Genomic DNA, 15803 nt, shown 5'->3' with positions numbered 1-15803 from the left:
GGAGAGATCCTGGGAGCCTCGGGAGAATATTCAGGCTCCCCGAATTTTAGCTGTTTCTTTCTGGCCTAAAGAGGAGGGATGTAAAGACGGGGGTACTATCATACCGCTGCTGCCGCCTCTTCGCTCGCTCCCGGCTTCTGCTTCTCGTGCGCGCGCGCATACCAGGTTCAGTGCTGCGCGTGTGCACTTCTGATCTTCTGTTGGCGCTCCTCTTCGTCTCCTCTATGGTCCTGGAAGTCGGTCCTCCTTATTGTCCTCTCTATGGTTCTGGAGGTCTGTTACCCGGAAGTGCTACCCTGCCTTTAGGTACTTAAACTGCTTCCTGCCGTCCCTCTGTGCCTGGTTATCATTTGTTCCTTCAGGTGTTCCTGGCCGCTGTTAGTCTCTGTGAAGTTCGTTTTCCCTCTGACTTTGGGTTTATCATGTCTTTCCTGTATCCTGCTAGCCTCTGCGTTTCCTCAGTTCCTCCGCCAGTCCCTGTACTGCAGTTTACCCATCAGTCCTGTTTTACCCATCGGTCCTGTTTTACCCATCAGTCCTGTTTCTCTGCAGTACTCACCTTTCCTGTGGTCCTACTATCTCCGCCTCTTCTTGGTCTTCTCCCGTCCTGGTCCTCCAGCTTCCGTAGCGATAGTCCCTCACAGGCCTGCCCCTAACTCTCCCTGTATAGGGTGCGGTCTATCTGGTCAGCTCGTCCGTGAGGGGTTCGTCGTCGTGGTCTAGAGGGTCCACTCTCCGTTTCCCTCTTTGAATCGTCACACTTAAATAGGACTGCACTCGGGTGACATCTGAGTGCAGCCTGATTCTTACAGCATAACACTAACCATAACCGTAACCACACCCCTAACCCGAACAGACCCCTAACCCTAATCCCAACCTTAACCACAACCCTAACCCCAACACACCCCTAACCCCAACACACCCCTAACCACATCCCTAACCCTGACACACCCCTAACCTAATCCCAACCCTAACCCTAATCCCAACCGTAAATGTAATCCAAACCCTAACCCCAACTTTAGCCCCAACCCTAACCCTAACTTTAGCCACAACCCTAACTCTAACTTTAGCCCTAACCCTAACTTTAGCCCCAACCCTAACAGTAACTTTAGCCCTAACCCTAGCCCTAACCCTAGCCCTAACCCTAATGGGAACATTGAAATAAATACATTTTTTTATTATATTATTTTTCTCTAACTAAGGGTAATAATGGGGGGGTTTGATTTACTATTTATAGCGGGTTTTTATGTTTGGCAGCTGTCACTCACTAAAAGACTTTTCATTTCAAAAAATAGTTTTTGCATCACCACATTTTGAGAGCTATAATTTTTCTATATTTTGGCATGTGAGGTCTTGTTTTTTGCGGGACAAGTTGACGTTTTTATTGGTGTCATTTTTGGGCACATGACATTTTTTGATCGCTTTTTATTCCGATTTTTGTGAGGCAGAATTAACAAAAAAACAGCAATTCATGAATGTTTTTTTTTTGGGGGGGGGGGCATTTATACCGTTCCGCGTTTGGTAACATTGATAAAGCAGTTTTATTCTTCTGATCAGTTTGATTACAGCGATACCTCATTTATATCATTTTTTTATGTTTTGGCGCTTTTATACAATAAAAACTATTTTATAGAAAAAACAATTATTTTTGTATCGCTTTATTCTGAGAGCTATAACTTTTTTATTTGTTTGCTTATGACACTGGGTGACAGCTTGTTTTTTGCGGGACAAGATGACGTTTTCAGCGGTACTATGTTTATATCTGTCTTTTTGAACTTGTGTTATTCCACTTTTTGTTCGGCGGTATGATGATAAAGCATTGTTTTTTTGCCTTGTTTTTTTTTTTAATGGTGTTCACTAGGGTTGAGCGAAACGGATCGGTCAATTTCATAAGTCGCTGACTTTCGGCAAAGTCGGGTTTTGTGAAACCCGAGCCGATCTCAGTGTGGGATCGGCCATGCGGTCGGCGATCTTCGCGCCAAAGTCGCGTTTCGTATGACGCTTTACCCGCCATTTTTTTCAGCTAATGAAGGAGTGTGGGCAGCATTATGACATAGGTCTCGTCTTGCTTTGTGCGGCGTCACAGGGGGTGGGGGTATAAACGCCATCTTACCGTTTTGGATGTAGTGATGAGAGAGAGAGAGAAGAAAAAGAAAATCCCCATTGACTTGCATTGGGTTTCGTGTTTTGGTCGGCCCCCCGACTTTTCACAATAATTGGCCGATTTCACAAGAACCGACTTTTGAGGAAGTCGGGTTTCACGAAACCCGACTCGATCCTAAAAAAGTAAAAGTCTCTCAACCCTAGTGTTCACTAAAGGGGTTAACTAGTGGGACAGTTTTAGGCTATGTGCACACTTTGCGGGGTCCTCTGCGGGTTCTCCCGCAGCGGATTTGATAAATCTGCAGGGCAAAACCGCTGCGGTTATCCCTGCAGATTTATCGCGGTTTGTTTTGCGGTTTCCGCTGCGGATTTACTCCTATACTATTGATGCTGCACATGCAGCAATATGCAGCATCAATAGTAATGTTAAAAATAATAAAAAATGGTTATATACTCACCCTCTGACGTCCCGATCTCCTCGGCGCTGCACGCGGCGGTCCGGTTCCAAAGGTGCTGTGCGAGAAGGACCTTCGTGACGTCACGGTCATGTGACCGCAACGTCACCGCAGGTCCTGCTCGCACAGCAACCCTGCGACCGGACGGCCGCGTGCAGCGCTGAGAGGTGAGTATATCATTATTTTTTATTTTTATTCTTTTTTTTTTACACTAATATGGTTCCCAGGGCCTGGAGGAGAGTCTCCTCTCCTCCACCCCGGGTACCATCTGCACATGATCCGCTTACTTCCCGCATCGTGGGCACAGCCCCATGCGGGAAGTTAGCGGATCAATGCATTCCTATGTGTGCAGAATCGCAGCGATTCTGCACAAAGAAGTGACATGCTGCGGAATGTAAACCGCTGCGTTTCTGCGCGGCATGTGCTCAGCAGATTGCGGTTTCCATAGGGTTTACATGTAAATGTAAATGCTATGGAAACTGCTGCGGACTCGCAGCATCAAAATCGCCGCGGATCCGCGGTAAAACCCGCAAAGTGTGAACATGGCCTTATAGGTCGGGTTGTTACGGACATGGCGATACCAAATATGAGAACTTTTATTTATTTTTTATTGTTACTTACATAAATAAATGGATTTATTGGTAAAATATTTATTTGGGGATTTTTAAAAAATATTTTTACACATCATATTTTTTTTTTTAAACTTTATTACATTGTCCCAGGTTGGGACATCACTATATAAAGTCAGATCACTGATCTGACACTTTGCATAGCACTGTGTCAAATCAGCGATCTGACAGGCAGTGTAGGAGGCTTGCTGGCCACCTCACTCACGCCACCTCACTCCAGGTCCCGGAAGGAGTCCCGCGGCCAACTTGGAGCTGGGGATCTCCATGGAGACCACGGAACAACGTGATGATCGCGTTGTTCCAGTGGGAGAGCGCAGGGAGCCCTCGTCCCTGCGCGATTGTCCTCTTTGCCGCTGTCAGTACTGACAGCAGCATCAGAGGAGTTAAATGCCCGCGATCGGTGCTAGCACCAATCATGGGTGTTGCTATGGGGTGTCAGCTGACACCCACACGCGATCACCGCGGCACTCAGCGTGAGGCCGCGATGATCGTGCCACAGTACTAGTACTGCCCTGGGCAGAAATGCAGTTCCCGCAGCACAGTACTAGTACGGCGGAGGTCGGGAAGGGGTTAACCACTTAACGACCGCAGATATGCCTTTTAACAGCAGCAGTTAAGGGTACTTATGCCTCAGCGCCGCTTTTTAATGGTGCTAAGAAATAAGGGTATTGCGCAGTGTCTGAAAATCTCCGGGGTATCGGCTACCGGGGGTAGCTGAGACCCCGGAGTACATGATTCCATGATTCAGGTTGGTCTTTATCGTCTACCGCAAAAAAATTAAAAAGTCCTATTTTCCATTTATTTCTCTCTTTTTCTGATATGATCTAGCATATCAGAGGAGAAAGAAATTGGGTCCCCCGAGCCCTCCTGTACCCTCCAACATCCCCCACTCCATCCGGCTCTGTCTCCCGTCCCTCGGCATCTTCTTCCAGGAAGAAAATGGCGGACGCATGCGCAGTGCACCCACCGAGATCTACCAGCCGGCAACAATAGGACATATTTCCTATTGGTTCAATTTGATCACTGTGATAGATCCTATCACAGTGATCAAAATAAAAAATAGTAAATCAAACTGCCTTTTATCACCCCTTAGGTAAAAAAAAAAATGTATTTTTTTTCTGTTAGGGTTGGGGCTAGGCTTCAGGTTGGGGTTAGGGTTAGACCTGGGGGTAGAGTTGGGGCAAGGGTTAGAGCTAGGGTTGGAGCTAGAGTTAGGGCTAGGGTTAGGGTTATTTTGGGGTTAGGGTTGAGGTTGTGGTTAGGGTTATGGTTGGGATAAAGGTTAGTGGTGTGTTGAGATTGGGGTTAGAACTGTGTTAGGGGTGAAGTTAGAATTGGGGGGTTTCCGCTGTTAGTTACTGTTTAGGTAAATCAGCGGGTCTCCAAACACAACATGGTGCCTGCCCCCTCCCTTCTGAGCCCTGCCATGCGCCCAAACAGTGGCTTTCTCCCATATACGGGGAATTGGCATACTCAGGAGAAATTGCACAACATATTTTGTGGTCCATTTTCTCCTGATACCGAAAATAAAAAAAGTTTGATTCCAAAGTAAATTTTTGGTGAAAAAAGTAAAATCTTAATTTTTTCCTTCCACATTCCTTTAGTTTTCATGAAGCACCTGAAGGGATAATAAGCTTCTTGAATGTGGCTTTGCGCACCTTGAGAGGTGCAGTTTTTAGAATGGTTTCACTTTTGAGTATTTTCTATTATATCCACCCCCCAAACTCACTTCAAATGTGAGGTGGTCCCTAAAAAAATGGTTTTGTAAATTTTGTTGTAAAAATTCAAAATCGCTAGTCAACTTTTAACCCTTATAACGTCCTAACAAAAAAAGTGTCCAAAATTGTGCTGATGTAAAGTAGACATACGGGAAATGTTATTTGTTAAATATTTTGTGCGGTGCAATATGACTCTCTGATTTAAGGGCACAAAAATTAAAAGTTTGAAAATTGCAAAATTTTCTAAATTTTTGCCAAATTTATGGTTTTTTTTCATATCGATGAAATTTTACTACTAACATGAAGTACAATATGCCACGAAAAATCAGTCTCACAATCAGTGGGATCTGTTGAAGCGTTCCAGAGTTATAACCTCATAAAATTATAGTGGTCAGAGATGTAAAAATTGGCTCGGTCATTAAGTACAAAATTGGTTCTGTCACTAAGGGGCTAACCCTTCCTCATAGGACATACTTTGCAGTCCGCTCACCATCCTGGTAGCTCTTCTCTGAACTTGCTTTTGTTTTTCAATGTCTTTTTTAAAATGTTATGCCCATAACTATACACAGTATTCTAGATGAGACCTGACCAAGGAGAGGAGTAGAGGGGGATAATTACGTCACGTGATCTAGACCTGTGTTTTTCTTTTTTTTCTTTTTTGCTGCTGCTGCTGTTGCTGCATGACACTGTTGACTTGTGTGCAGTCTGTGATTCATTAGTATACCCAAGTCTTTTTCACACTTGCTGTTGCTTAGCACTATTCCTCCCATTCTATATAGGCTTTTTTCATTTTTCTTACCCAGATGTAGGATTTGCATTTCTCCCTGTTAAAAACTATTCTGTTAGCTGCCCACAGTTCCAGTTTGTTTAGATGTTTTTTAGTCCTCTCTCTCTTCTCTAGTATTGGCTATCCCTCCTCTTTGTGTAATCAGCAAATTTATCATATGACTTTTCCACAATAACAGCACATTTCCTGGGAATAAAAAGCTTTTATCTTGTTTCTCTGTTAGAGGTGGAGTTATTATTTTTCTATGACGATAACTGACATCCTGCGATCACATACTGAGATGCCGATACCCTGTGTGACCACCGAGATGAGACAGTTGCTATTAATTGCAGCATCTACTCAGTTAATCAGCCCTAGCAATCAGCGTGATGTGATAGAACCTCCTGATGTTCACACTGCCTCCGCTCAGCATCGGGACGTATAGTAACGATAAGGTTCAGAGAAGGATTAAAGGGATTTTCCAACCATCATTGGAAGATAAATCATCATTGGGGCCTTCGACCACTACAGCGGGTCTCCTGAGGCTTTCATCATTCCTCTTGTTTCTCCTACTACACAAATACAGGAGTGATGATCACACATCTTGTTACATCCTTGTCTGCACCTGCTCCTACAACATCTACGTCTGTTGTTTGGCGGTGACACAATTGCACTGTGGTGGCACTCAGTCACACAAGTGCCATCCAACCAAGTGTATTGTTGTGGCTGAGACTTTTGGTGATTTTCTGGTGACTACAGTGGCTAATGCATAGCACCTTGACGTTATATATATATATATATATATATATATATATATATATATATATATATATATAAATATATATATCTTTATCGTAAATAAATAAAAAAAGAGTGACTCTCTTTCAAATAGAAAACTGTTGTGTACAGGTGCATACTATGAGTAGACATAACTATTAGTGATGAGCGAGTGTACTTGTTGCTTGGGTTTTCCCAAGCACGCTCGGGTGACCTCCGAGTATTTGTTAGTGTTCGGAGATTTTGTTTTCATCACAGCAGCTGAATGATTTACAGCTATTAGCCAGGCTGAGTACATGTGGGGGTTGCCTGGTTTATAGTTAATCCCTACATGTAATCAAGCTGGCTAATAGCTGTAAATCATGCTGCTGAGGCGATGAAAAATTAATCTCCGAGCAGTCATAAATACTCCGAGACCACCCAAGTGTGCTCGGGAAAACCCGAGCAACGAGTACACTCGCTCATCAGTAATCTCCAGTAATTATATTAGTACATTTATGATGTTACATTGGCTCATCTTCACCCCATTCAGGTCTCTACCATATTGGATCCTCTCAGTGGAAATTTTATATATAAGAGAATTTTTCTAATTGACTCTTCAAGTATGGATAACGACAGGAACAAGATGGTGGAGAGAATATTACACCTCACCCTAGAGATCCTCTTCCGGCTTACTGGAGAGGTGAGAGATTCTGATGACGTCACATTACATCATTCTTATCTATGGGAATAACAGATGGACAGAACTGGAGAGGTGAGGACTCTGGAAATGTCTGTAGTGAGATCTATTATTGTGTCTCTCCATAACCAGGATTACATAGTAGTGAAGAAGACCTCTAGTGAGCACTGTCAGGACCCTGTGTCTGAGGGATGGGGAAGACCTCTGAACCCAATCAAAAAGCCTCCACATAAGCCTCTGATACATGAGGGCATCAATGACCAGAAGATCCTAGAGCTCACCTACAAGATGATTGAGCTGCTGACTGGAGAGGTGACACTGCTGGGAATGCTGGGACATTATACAGTAACGCTATGAAGGTATCAGGATGATGACAGTATCATTGTATGTGTCAGGTTCTTATAAGGTGTCAGGATGTCACCGTCTATTTCTCCATGGAGGAGTGGGAGTATTTAGAAGGACACAGAGATCTGTACAAGTACGTGATGATGGAGATTGCTCATCCTCTCACATCACCAGGTAATAGGACTAAATACACACGACCTATAATTATCTGTATGTAAAGAATAAATTCAGTCCCTGTATGTGTTTCCTCCAGTTCTATCCAGTAAGAGGACAACACCAGAGAGATGTCCTCATCCTCTTCTTCCACAGGACTGTAAACAAGAAGATCCCAATGTTCCTCAGGATCATCAGGTAGATGGATAGACGGTGTCATTAGATCTCCCCTATGATGTGTAGATGTCTGTAAAGGTCTTGTGCTCAATCTAGTTTCATCCACCAGTAGCAAACCTGGGAATCCAACATCCATAGGAATTAAGGTAAGTATACTAAACATTCTTTTACTGGTGTCCATTAAAAATAAGGGAGTAAAAACAACTAACAGCTTATTGTGTCCATAATCCAGTGTTTACTAGGAGAGCAAGCTGGGAAAAAACAGTGGAAAGAAGGGAACACTCCATGAAATTAATGATCACTAATGAGAAAGGAGAGAAAACCTTTGCAAGAAAGACAAATGCTGTCACTAGAATGGAATTATGAATATAGTAAGAAAGTGATATATGAATATATGAAGCGATATGAAAATAGCAAGAGAGTTTGCTCTCCTATAAACTATAAAACACTGGATTATAGGCATACTAAGCTGTTAGGACTAAGAGCTGTTGCTTGAAACTCGTAGACCCGTGTTTCCTCCCGTCCATTCTGTATGTCTTTTTTTTTTTATTTTTACTCTCTTGTTTTTAATGGTCGCCAATAAAATAATGTTTTGACATACTTACCTTATTTCCTGCGGATGACAGATTTCCCTGTTCGCTGCTATGCTCTCCACCCAGAAGCCGGTCTGGAGTCTCAGTGCACCGCACCTTATATCGCTTGGTGAGCTGATATAACTCCTTTTTTTCACTTAATTATATGTTTTATACTTCTATAATGAGAATAGTGAGATGGCAGGAATAGAGCTAATCATAGATGTGACTTCTCCGTCGGTCTGTGACTTTTACAATATTTGTTTCAGGTTGAAGATCTGACCCATGTTAATATGACAGAGACATATGTGAGGGGTGATGAGCGGTGTAAAGAGGAGATTCCTACAAATGATTACCCAGGTGAGTAGTAACCATTAAATACAGAGAAATCACAGATTCTTCTCAGTCACCGGCTGTGGCTGCTTTATCGTTGGTGTAATCCGGCTGTATCACAATCGTGTGATCACCATTTTGTCTTTGGACCACAGCATTCTTCTCCACCAAATGACTTTGGGCATTGTAAGCCCTTTTCTATAGAACTTACCATCTTGAGGATCCACCTACCCCCTGGGATTAGGAGGAGCTGTCCCTTATCTGCCCAGGTCTGTAAACTACAAAGCCAAATGACAGCATACTTAGAATGTGCTGATAAAACACAACTTTTTTAAACAAAAATTCAACTTTTTTACTTTCGCAAAGGGTAACAGGAAAAATAGACCCCAAAATTTGTTGTGCGATTTCTCCTGAGCATGTCGATATCTCATATGTGGGGGAAAACCACTGTTTGGGCGCATGGTGGAGCTTGGAAGGGAAGGAGCGCCATTTGACTTTTTGAATGCAAAATTTGCTGTACCATTTAGTGGATGCCATGTCGTGTTTGGAGAGCTTCTGATGTGTCTAAACAGTGGAAACTCCGCCCAAAGTGACACCATGTTTGGAAACTAGATCTGTCAAGGAATGTATTTAGATATGTGGTGAGCACCTTGAACACACATGGTGCTTCACAGAAGTTTATAACGTTGAGCCGTGAAAATAAAAAAAATCACATTTTCCCACAAAAATGCTATTTTAGCCCCAATTTTTTTATTTTCACATTGATAACAGGAGAAATTAAATCATACAAGTTGTTTAGCAATTTCTCTTGATTACGCCGATAACCCTTATGTGTGGGAATGCTACTTTTGAGGCATAGTGCAAAGCTCAGAAGTGAAGAAGCTGCATATTGGAGTTCAGATTTTGGTTTGAGGGTGCCATACCACACTGGCACAGCCCCTGAGGTGCCAGAACAACAGAAACCCCCCATACATATACTCATTTTACAAACTGCACCCCCAATGAATTCATCTAGGGATGCAGTGAAAATATGACACCATGGGTGTGTCACAGAATTTAATACCATTGTGCAGTGAAGAAAAAATAAGTACGGTATATTTTTACTACCAAAATTTTGTGTTAGCCGCAGATTTTACTTTATCACACAAGAAGTGGGTAAAAATGGCACCATAATTTGTCCCACAATTTCTTTTGAATGTGGCAATACCCCATATGTGTCTGTACAGTACTGCTTAGCCACACAGCGAGACTTGGGATGGACCGAGCACTATTTGCCTCCTGGAGCGCAGATTTTTCTAGAAAAGTTTGCGGACTCCATATACAGAGCCCCTAAGTGCTAGAAGAGCAGAATCCTCCCTTAAGTCACCCTATTTGGGAAATTATACCCTTTTGGATTTTATCTATAGATGTAGTTAAGATTTTGACTCCATGGGTGTTTTCCAGATACAAACAGCAATGAATGTTGCAGAGAAAAAATTGCAAAATGCTTTTGTAGTGACCAGTACGCTGTAGTGACCAGCACATTAACCCCTTAATCCCATATGACGTACTATCCCGTCGAGGTGGGGTGGGCCTTAATTCCCACCGACGGGATAGTACGTCATAGCGAATGGCCGCGCTCACGGGGGGAGCACGGCCGATCACAGCTGGGTGTCAGCTGCCTATCGCAGCTGACATCCGGCACTATGTGCCAGGAGCGGTCACGGACCGCCCCCGGCACATTAACCCCCGGCACACCGCGATCAAACATGATCGCGGTGTACCGGCGGTACAGGGAAGCATCGCGCAGGGAGGGGACTCCCTGCGGGCTTCCCTGAGACGATCGGTACAAGGCGATGTACTCACCTTGTACCGAGCGTCTCCTCCCTGCAGTCCCCGGATCCAAAATGGCCGCGGGGCTGCATCCGGGTCCTGCAGGGAGTACTTCCGAGTGCTGTGCAGGCGCTGGTAAGCCTGCACGGCTGTATGTCAGATTGCCGATCTGACAGAGTGCTGTGCAAACTGTCAGATCGGCGATCTGTGATGTCTCCCCCTGGGACAAAGTAAAAAAGTAAAAAAAAAAATTTCCACATGTGTAAAAATAAATAAAAAAAAAAAATCCTAAATAAAGAAGAAAAAAAAAATATTATTCCCATAAATACATTTCTTTATCTAAAAAAAACAATAAAAGTACACATATTTAGTATCGCCACGTCCGTAACGACCCAACCTATAAAACTGTCCCACTAGTTAACCCCTTCAGTGAACACCGTAAGAAAAAAAAAAAAGAGCCAAAAAACAACGCTTTATTATCATACTGCCGAACAAAAAGTGGAATAACACGCGATCAAAAAGATGGATATAAATAACAATGGTACCGCTGAAAACGTCATCTTGTCCCGCAAAAAACGAGCCACCAAAAACCATCATAACCAAAAAAATAAAAAAGTTATAGTCCTCAGAATAAAGCGATGCTAAAATAATTATTTTTTCTATAAAATAGCTTTTATCGTATAAAAGCGCCAAAACATAAAAAAATGATATAAGGGGGGCGTGGTTTGCACGGGAGCAGGAGCAGTCCTGTGTTACAGGAGTTCCTGTAACTTCCAGATCCAAAACTACTAAAAAAGCTACAAAAAGTGGATTAATTGAACTCTACAGCGTTATGAAGATGCCTAGAACCGATTCCAAGAAGAATGGACCCTGTCCTGCTAAGAGAAACCTTTCTCCAGGACAGAAGCAGAGAAGTGGCCCTGGAGGAGAGCTGTCCCCGCATGGAGGAAAACATGGCGGATCCACTCCGCTGAAGCCGACACCTCTCAAGACACCAGCTAAGTTTATGACTCCTGCAGCCCAGCGGTCCCCCGGGGTTCAGAATGGGAAAAAAGCTTCTTCTCCAGCGACGCTGCCACTAGCAAGAAAGAAGCAGGGGGATGCGGTGTTACCGGGCGCCGTGAAGGAAAAAGCAGCGGCCAGCAACAAAGGGGTGATTCATCCCCCACAGGCGTCGGGTGAGCTGCATCCGCCCGTACAAGCCAAGAGGAGCAACCTTAACTACAGGGCACAGGTATTTGTGCCGAAGACTTTACCTGCCGCCCGGACCGGGATGGTTACTGTGACGCCGACTGCAGCGCAGGAGTCTCTGAAGGAAGCGCCGCTCACCGAACCGGAAGTAGCCGCGGGACAGCGTCGGGGAGATCTCTCGCTGAAGGCAGAGGACGCAGCACCGCAGCGTAAGGAGAGGAATGAGGAGACACTCACCTCACCGGAATATCAAGAGGTAGCGCCGCAGCACCTAGAAGAGAACGTGGAGCAGCTGATTAAAAAAAACATGCACAGGGGAGAGGACATCGCTGATATGGAAGCAGAGCAAGGGACGTCAGTGCTTCAATATGAAAAGGACCTAGGGACATCGGTGTGGGTAAGAAGCATTCTAAATCACCCCAATTTATGTGAACAATCCTCCCCCAGCACCAATACTATAGGGGGTTTAGTTGGGCTTTCCAACATTAATGGGGGCCATGATTTCACTAAAGGTCACCAAAGCCACATCCCCTCTATTGCGGGTCCCTCCTCTTTTAAAGCTACAGATACGCAGAAAAAAAAGCCTAGTCTTACTCATTTAGGGGAAGAATCTGAGAGCCAAAAATCTACTTTTAATAATCCTATATTTGACATGGAGCCCTACAGGTCCTTAATTGACTCATTTAATAGATCCGAAATTTCAGCGGGTATGCAGGAGGGGGGAGAACTGGAGGATGAGCGATCGGATTTGTCTGGTGGTTTGACTGGATCACTAGACGGATCGGAGGGATCAGACCTAGAGGAGGCATATACGAATAGTGATGATCTTGAATATTCTGATTATGATACGGTTAATTACTCCAGTTACTCTTCTTCAAGTGATGTTTCTGGTGAACCACCTAAAATGCCTGTAAAACGCAGTTTAAAAAAGTCTCCTCCAGCATTAGTAAAATTTGAAGGTATTCCAGCATCTGAAGATCTTCCAACAGAGGGGTTTATGGTGTGTCTTATCCAATCATTTCTTACCACCTTGAACATTTGCGGGAAGGATGTAATTACTGAGCCTAAATTGTCATTCAATTCAAAAGCGTCCCAAATGTTTATTAAAAAGCTTTTCCAAGAAATAATTACATCCGTAAAATCTGCTGTTGAGATAATCCCCCCTATTATAAATACTGGAACCTATTTCGTTCAAGATTCAGTCGCACATAATCGCAATTTTGGAAAAAACGAACAAAATATTTGTCAAGCCATTTCTAAGCCTTTAGACTCATTGGAGGGGATCCAGAAAAAATTGGATATCTTTCAAACAAATTTAAATAATTTTGAAGACTTTAAAAGGAAGAATAACGTTAAGATCAGGGGTATACCAGATTCAATTCAGGCTTCCCAACTGGAGAGTTACGTATCCTCAATGATTTCTAATTTACTGCCCAATTCCACTGGAGGCCCTTTGATAGAGAGAGTTGTCAGAATACGTAGACCGCCCACACTACCTAAGGACCTGTCATGCGACGTCATTGTTACCTTTTATCCTAATTGGGTGAGGAACGCACTTTTGGGTATTTCGAGAGATCGGGGATTCCTCTCTTCCCCTTACAAACATCTGTTTTTTTATAAGGATTTGTCAAAAATTACGCTCCAAAATAGGAAAGCTTTTTTGCACACTACAAGAGAATTATTGCGAGCAGGCTTCTCCTACTCCTGGACGAGATCATCAACTCTCCGGGTGAGACTTCCGTCAGGTTTTTACTATGTTTCCTCCCCAGGCGAGGGTATTGAACTGTTAAAACGCATTGGAATTTACTCTTCTGGGACCACATCCGGTTTCCCATCTACAATTTGAAAGACAGCTGTCCTGGTTGATCACTGTACAATCATTCAACGACGGACTATCTGAGTAACTGCAGCAGCTTAATTCCACTTCAAAACTCACTTTGTATTTTTTCTTTTCTTTCCGTTACTTTTTTGTTTATTGGATCAAAACCGAACTTTCCTCCACTAGGTCTTTGGGGTGTCGGGTGCACTCTCGGACCTGTTACAGGCATTATCTCCTTTTATACGATTTTTTATTCTACTTATATTGCACGGACTACTAATTTAGAATACTAATACTACTGAGCATTGTATATGTTATTTAGATATTGACGCTACTTTTTAACCTTTTTATTTGTCTAACGCTTAGCATTATGTTCACAGTTCCTTCATTTTATTTCTTGAGTTTGGGCTATGTTATTTTTGACTTGTGTACTTTCATTGTTACTGCTAGGCCTAACTTCTAAGCAACATCTTATTCTCCTAAAATCTATAACCACTTCATATAACGCTAGAATATTTATTATTATTTTCTTTTTCCTTATTTTTTATTTATAAGTTTCATATGTGTAGTATTTTTTTAAGCAACTATATTTTAGTCTGTTTTTGAATGCCTGTTTTCCAAAACCCCACTGTGTATGGGGTTTTCTTCCCCTTTATTTCCCCTCCCTCATCCCCTTTCCCTTTCTTTCCTTATCCTTTATTGTAAAAATGTCAAAATGTTCAATAAAAATTATTTGAGAAAAAAAAAAAATGATATAAATGAGATATCGCTGTAATCGTACTGGCCCGGCGAATAAAACTGCTTTATCAATTTTACCAAACGTGGAACGGTATAAACGCCTCCCCCAAAAGAAATTCATGAATAGCTAGTTTTTGGTCATTCTGCCTCACAAAAATCGGAATAAAAAGTGATCAAAAACTGTCACGTGTCGGAAAATGTTACCAATAAAAACGTCAACTCGTCCCGCAAAAAACAAGACCTCACATGACTCTGTGGACCAAAATATGGAAAAATTATAGGTCTCAAAGTGTGGAGACGTAAAAACTTTTTTGCTATAAAAAGAGTCTTTTAGTGTGTGACAGTTGCCAATCATAAAAATCCAATATAAAAAACGCTATTAAAGTAAATCAAACCCCCCTTCATCACCCCCTTAGTTAGGGAAAAATAATAAAATTAAAAAAATGTATTTATTTCTATTTTCCCATTAGGGTTAGGGTTAGTGTTAGGGCTAGGGTTAGGGCTAGGGTTAGGGTTAGGGTTGGGGCTAGGGTTGGAGCTAAAGTTAGGGTTGGGGCTAAAGTTAGGATTAGGGTTGGGGCTAAAGTTAGGGTTTGGATTACATTTACAGTTGGGATTAGGATTGGGATTGGAATTAGGGGTGTGTCAGGGTTAGGGGTGTGGTTAGGGTTACAGTTGGGATTAGGGTTAGGGGTGTGTTTGGATTAGGGTTTCAGGTAGAATTGGGGAGTTTCCACTGTTCAGGCACATCAGGGGCTCTCCAAACGCGACATGGCGTCCGATCTCAATTCTAGCCAATTTTGCATTGAAAACGTCAAACGGCGCTCCTTCCCTTCTGAGCTCTGCCATGCGCCCAAACAGTGGTTTACCCCCTCATATGGGGTATCAGTGTACGCAGGACAAATTGTACAACAACTTTTAAGGTCCAATTTCTCCTGTTACCCTTGGTAAAATAAAACAAATTGGATCTGAAGTAAAAAATTTTTGTGAAAAAAAGTTAAATGTTCATTTTTTTTTTAACATTCCAAAAATTCCTGTGAATCACCTGAAGGGTTAATAAACTTCTTGAATGTGGTTTTGTGCACCTTGAGGGGTGCAGTTTTTAGAATGGTGTAACTTTGGGGTATTTTCTATCATATAGACCCCTCAAAGTGATTTCAAATGTGATGTGGCCCCTAAATAAAAGGTTTTGTAAAATTTGTTGAAAAAATGACAAATTTCTGGTCAACTTTTAACCCTTATAACTCCCTAACAAAAAAAAATTTGGTTTCAAAATTGTGCTGTCGTAATGTAGACATGTGGGAAATGTTACTTATTAAGTATTTTGTGTGACATATCTCTGTGATTTAAGGGCATAAAAATTCAAAGTTGGAAAATTGCGAAATTTTCAAAATTTTCGCCAAATTTCCAATTTTTTCACAAATAAACGCAAGTTATATCGAATAAATGTTACCACTATCATGAAGTACAATATCTCACGAGAAAACAATGTCAGAATCGCCAAGATCCGCCAAGCGTTCCAGAGTTATAACCTCA

General features: G+C 42.5%; 1 protein-coding gene and 1 pseudogene across 2 annotated transcripts in view; both read left to right on the top strand.

Moving 5' to 3' along the window:
* LOC143768189 (uncharacterized) overlaps positions 1 to 15803 on the top strand; it is a 207945-nt gene that overhangs the window by 75299 nt on the left and 116843 nt on the right. The gene's annotated exons all lie outside the window — the stretch shown is intronic.
* Positions 1 to 15803, top strand: part of LOC143766249 (uncharacterized) — a 43933-nt pseudogene that overhangs the window by 16092 nt on the left and 12038 nt on the right. Inside the window, exons 3-7 of the transcript XR_013213552.1 lie at positions 6981 to 7130; positions 7260 to 7439; positions 7523 to 7646; positions 7726 to 7823; positions 8644 to 8734. The product of XR_013213552.1 is annotated as an uncharacterized LOC143766249 (transcript). The remainder of the gene's footprint in view (positions 1 to 6980; positions 7131 to 7259; positions 7440 to 7522; positions 7647 to 7725; positions 7824 to 8643; positions 8735 to 15803) is intronic.

This window comes from Ranitomeya variabilis, chromosome 4 (assembly GCF_051348905.1).
Source record: "Ranitomeya variabilis isolate aRanVar5 chromosome 4, aRanVar5.hap1, whole genome shotgun sequence".
NCBI lineage: Eukaryota > Metazoa > Chordata > Amphibia > Anura > Dendrobatidae > Ranitomeya > Ranitomeya variabilis.
Note: the sequence above shows the minus strand (reverse complement) of the source record. Positions and strands in the feature narration are given on the sequence as shown.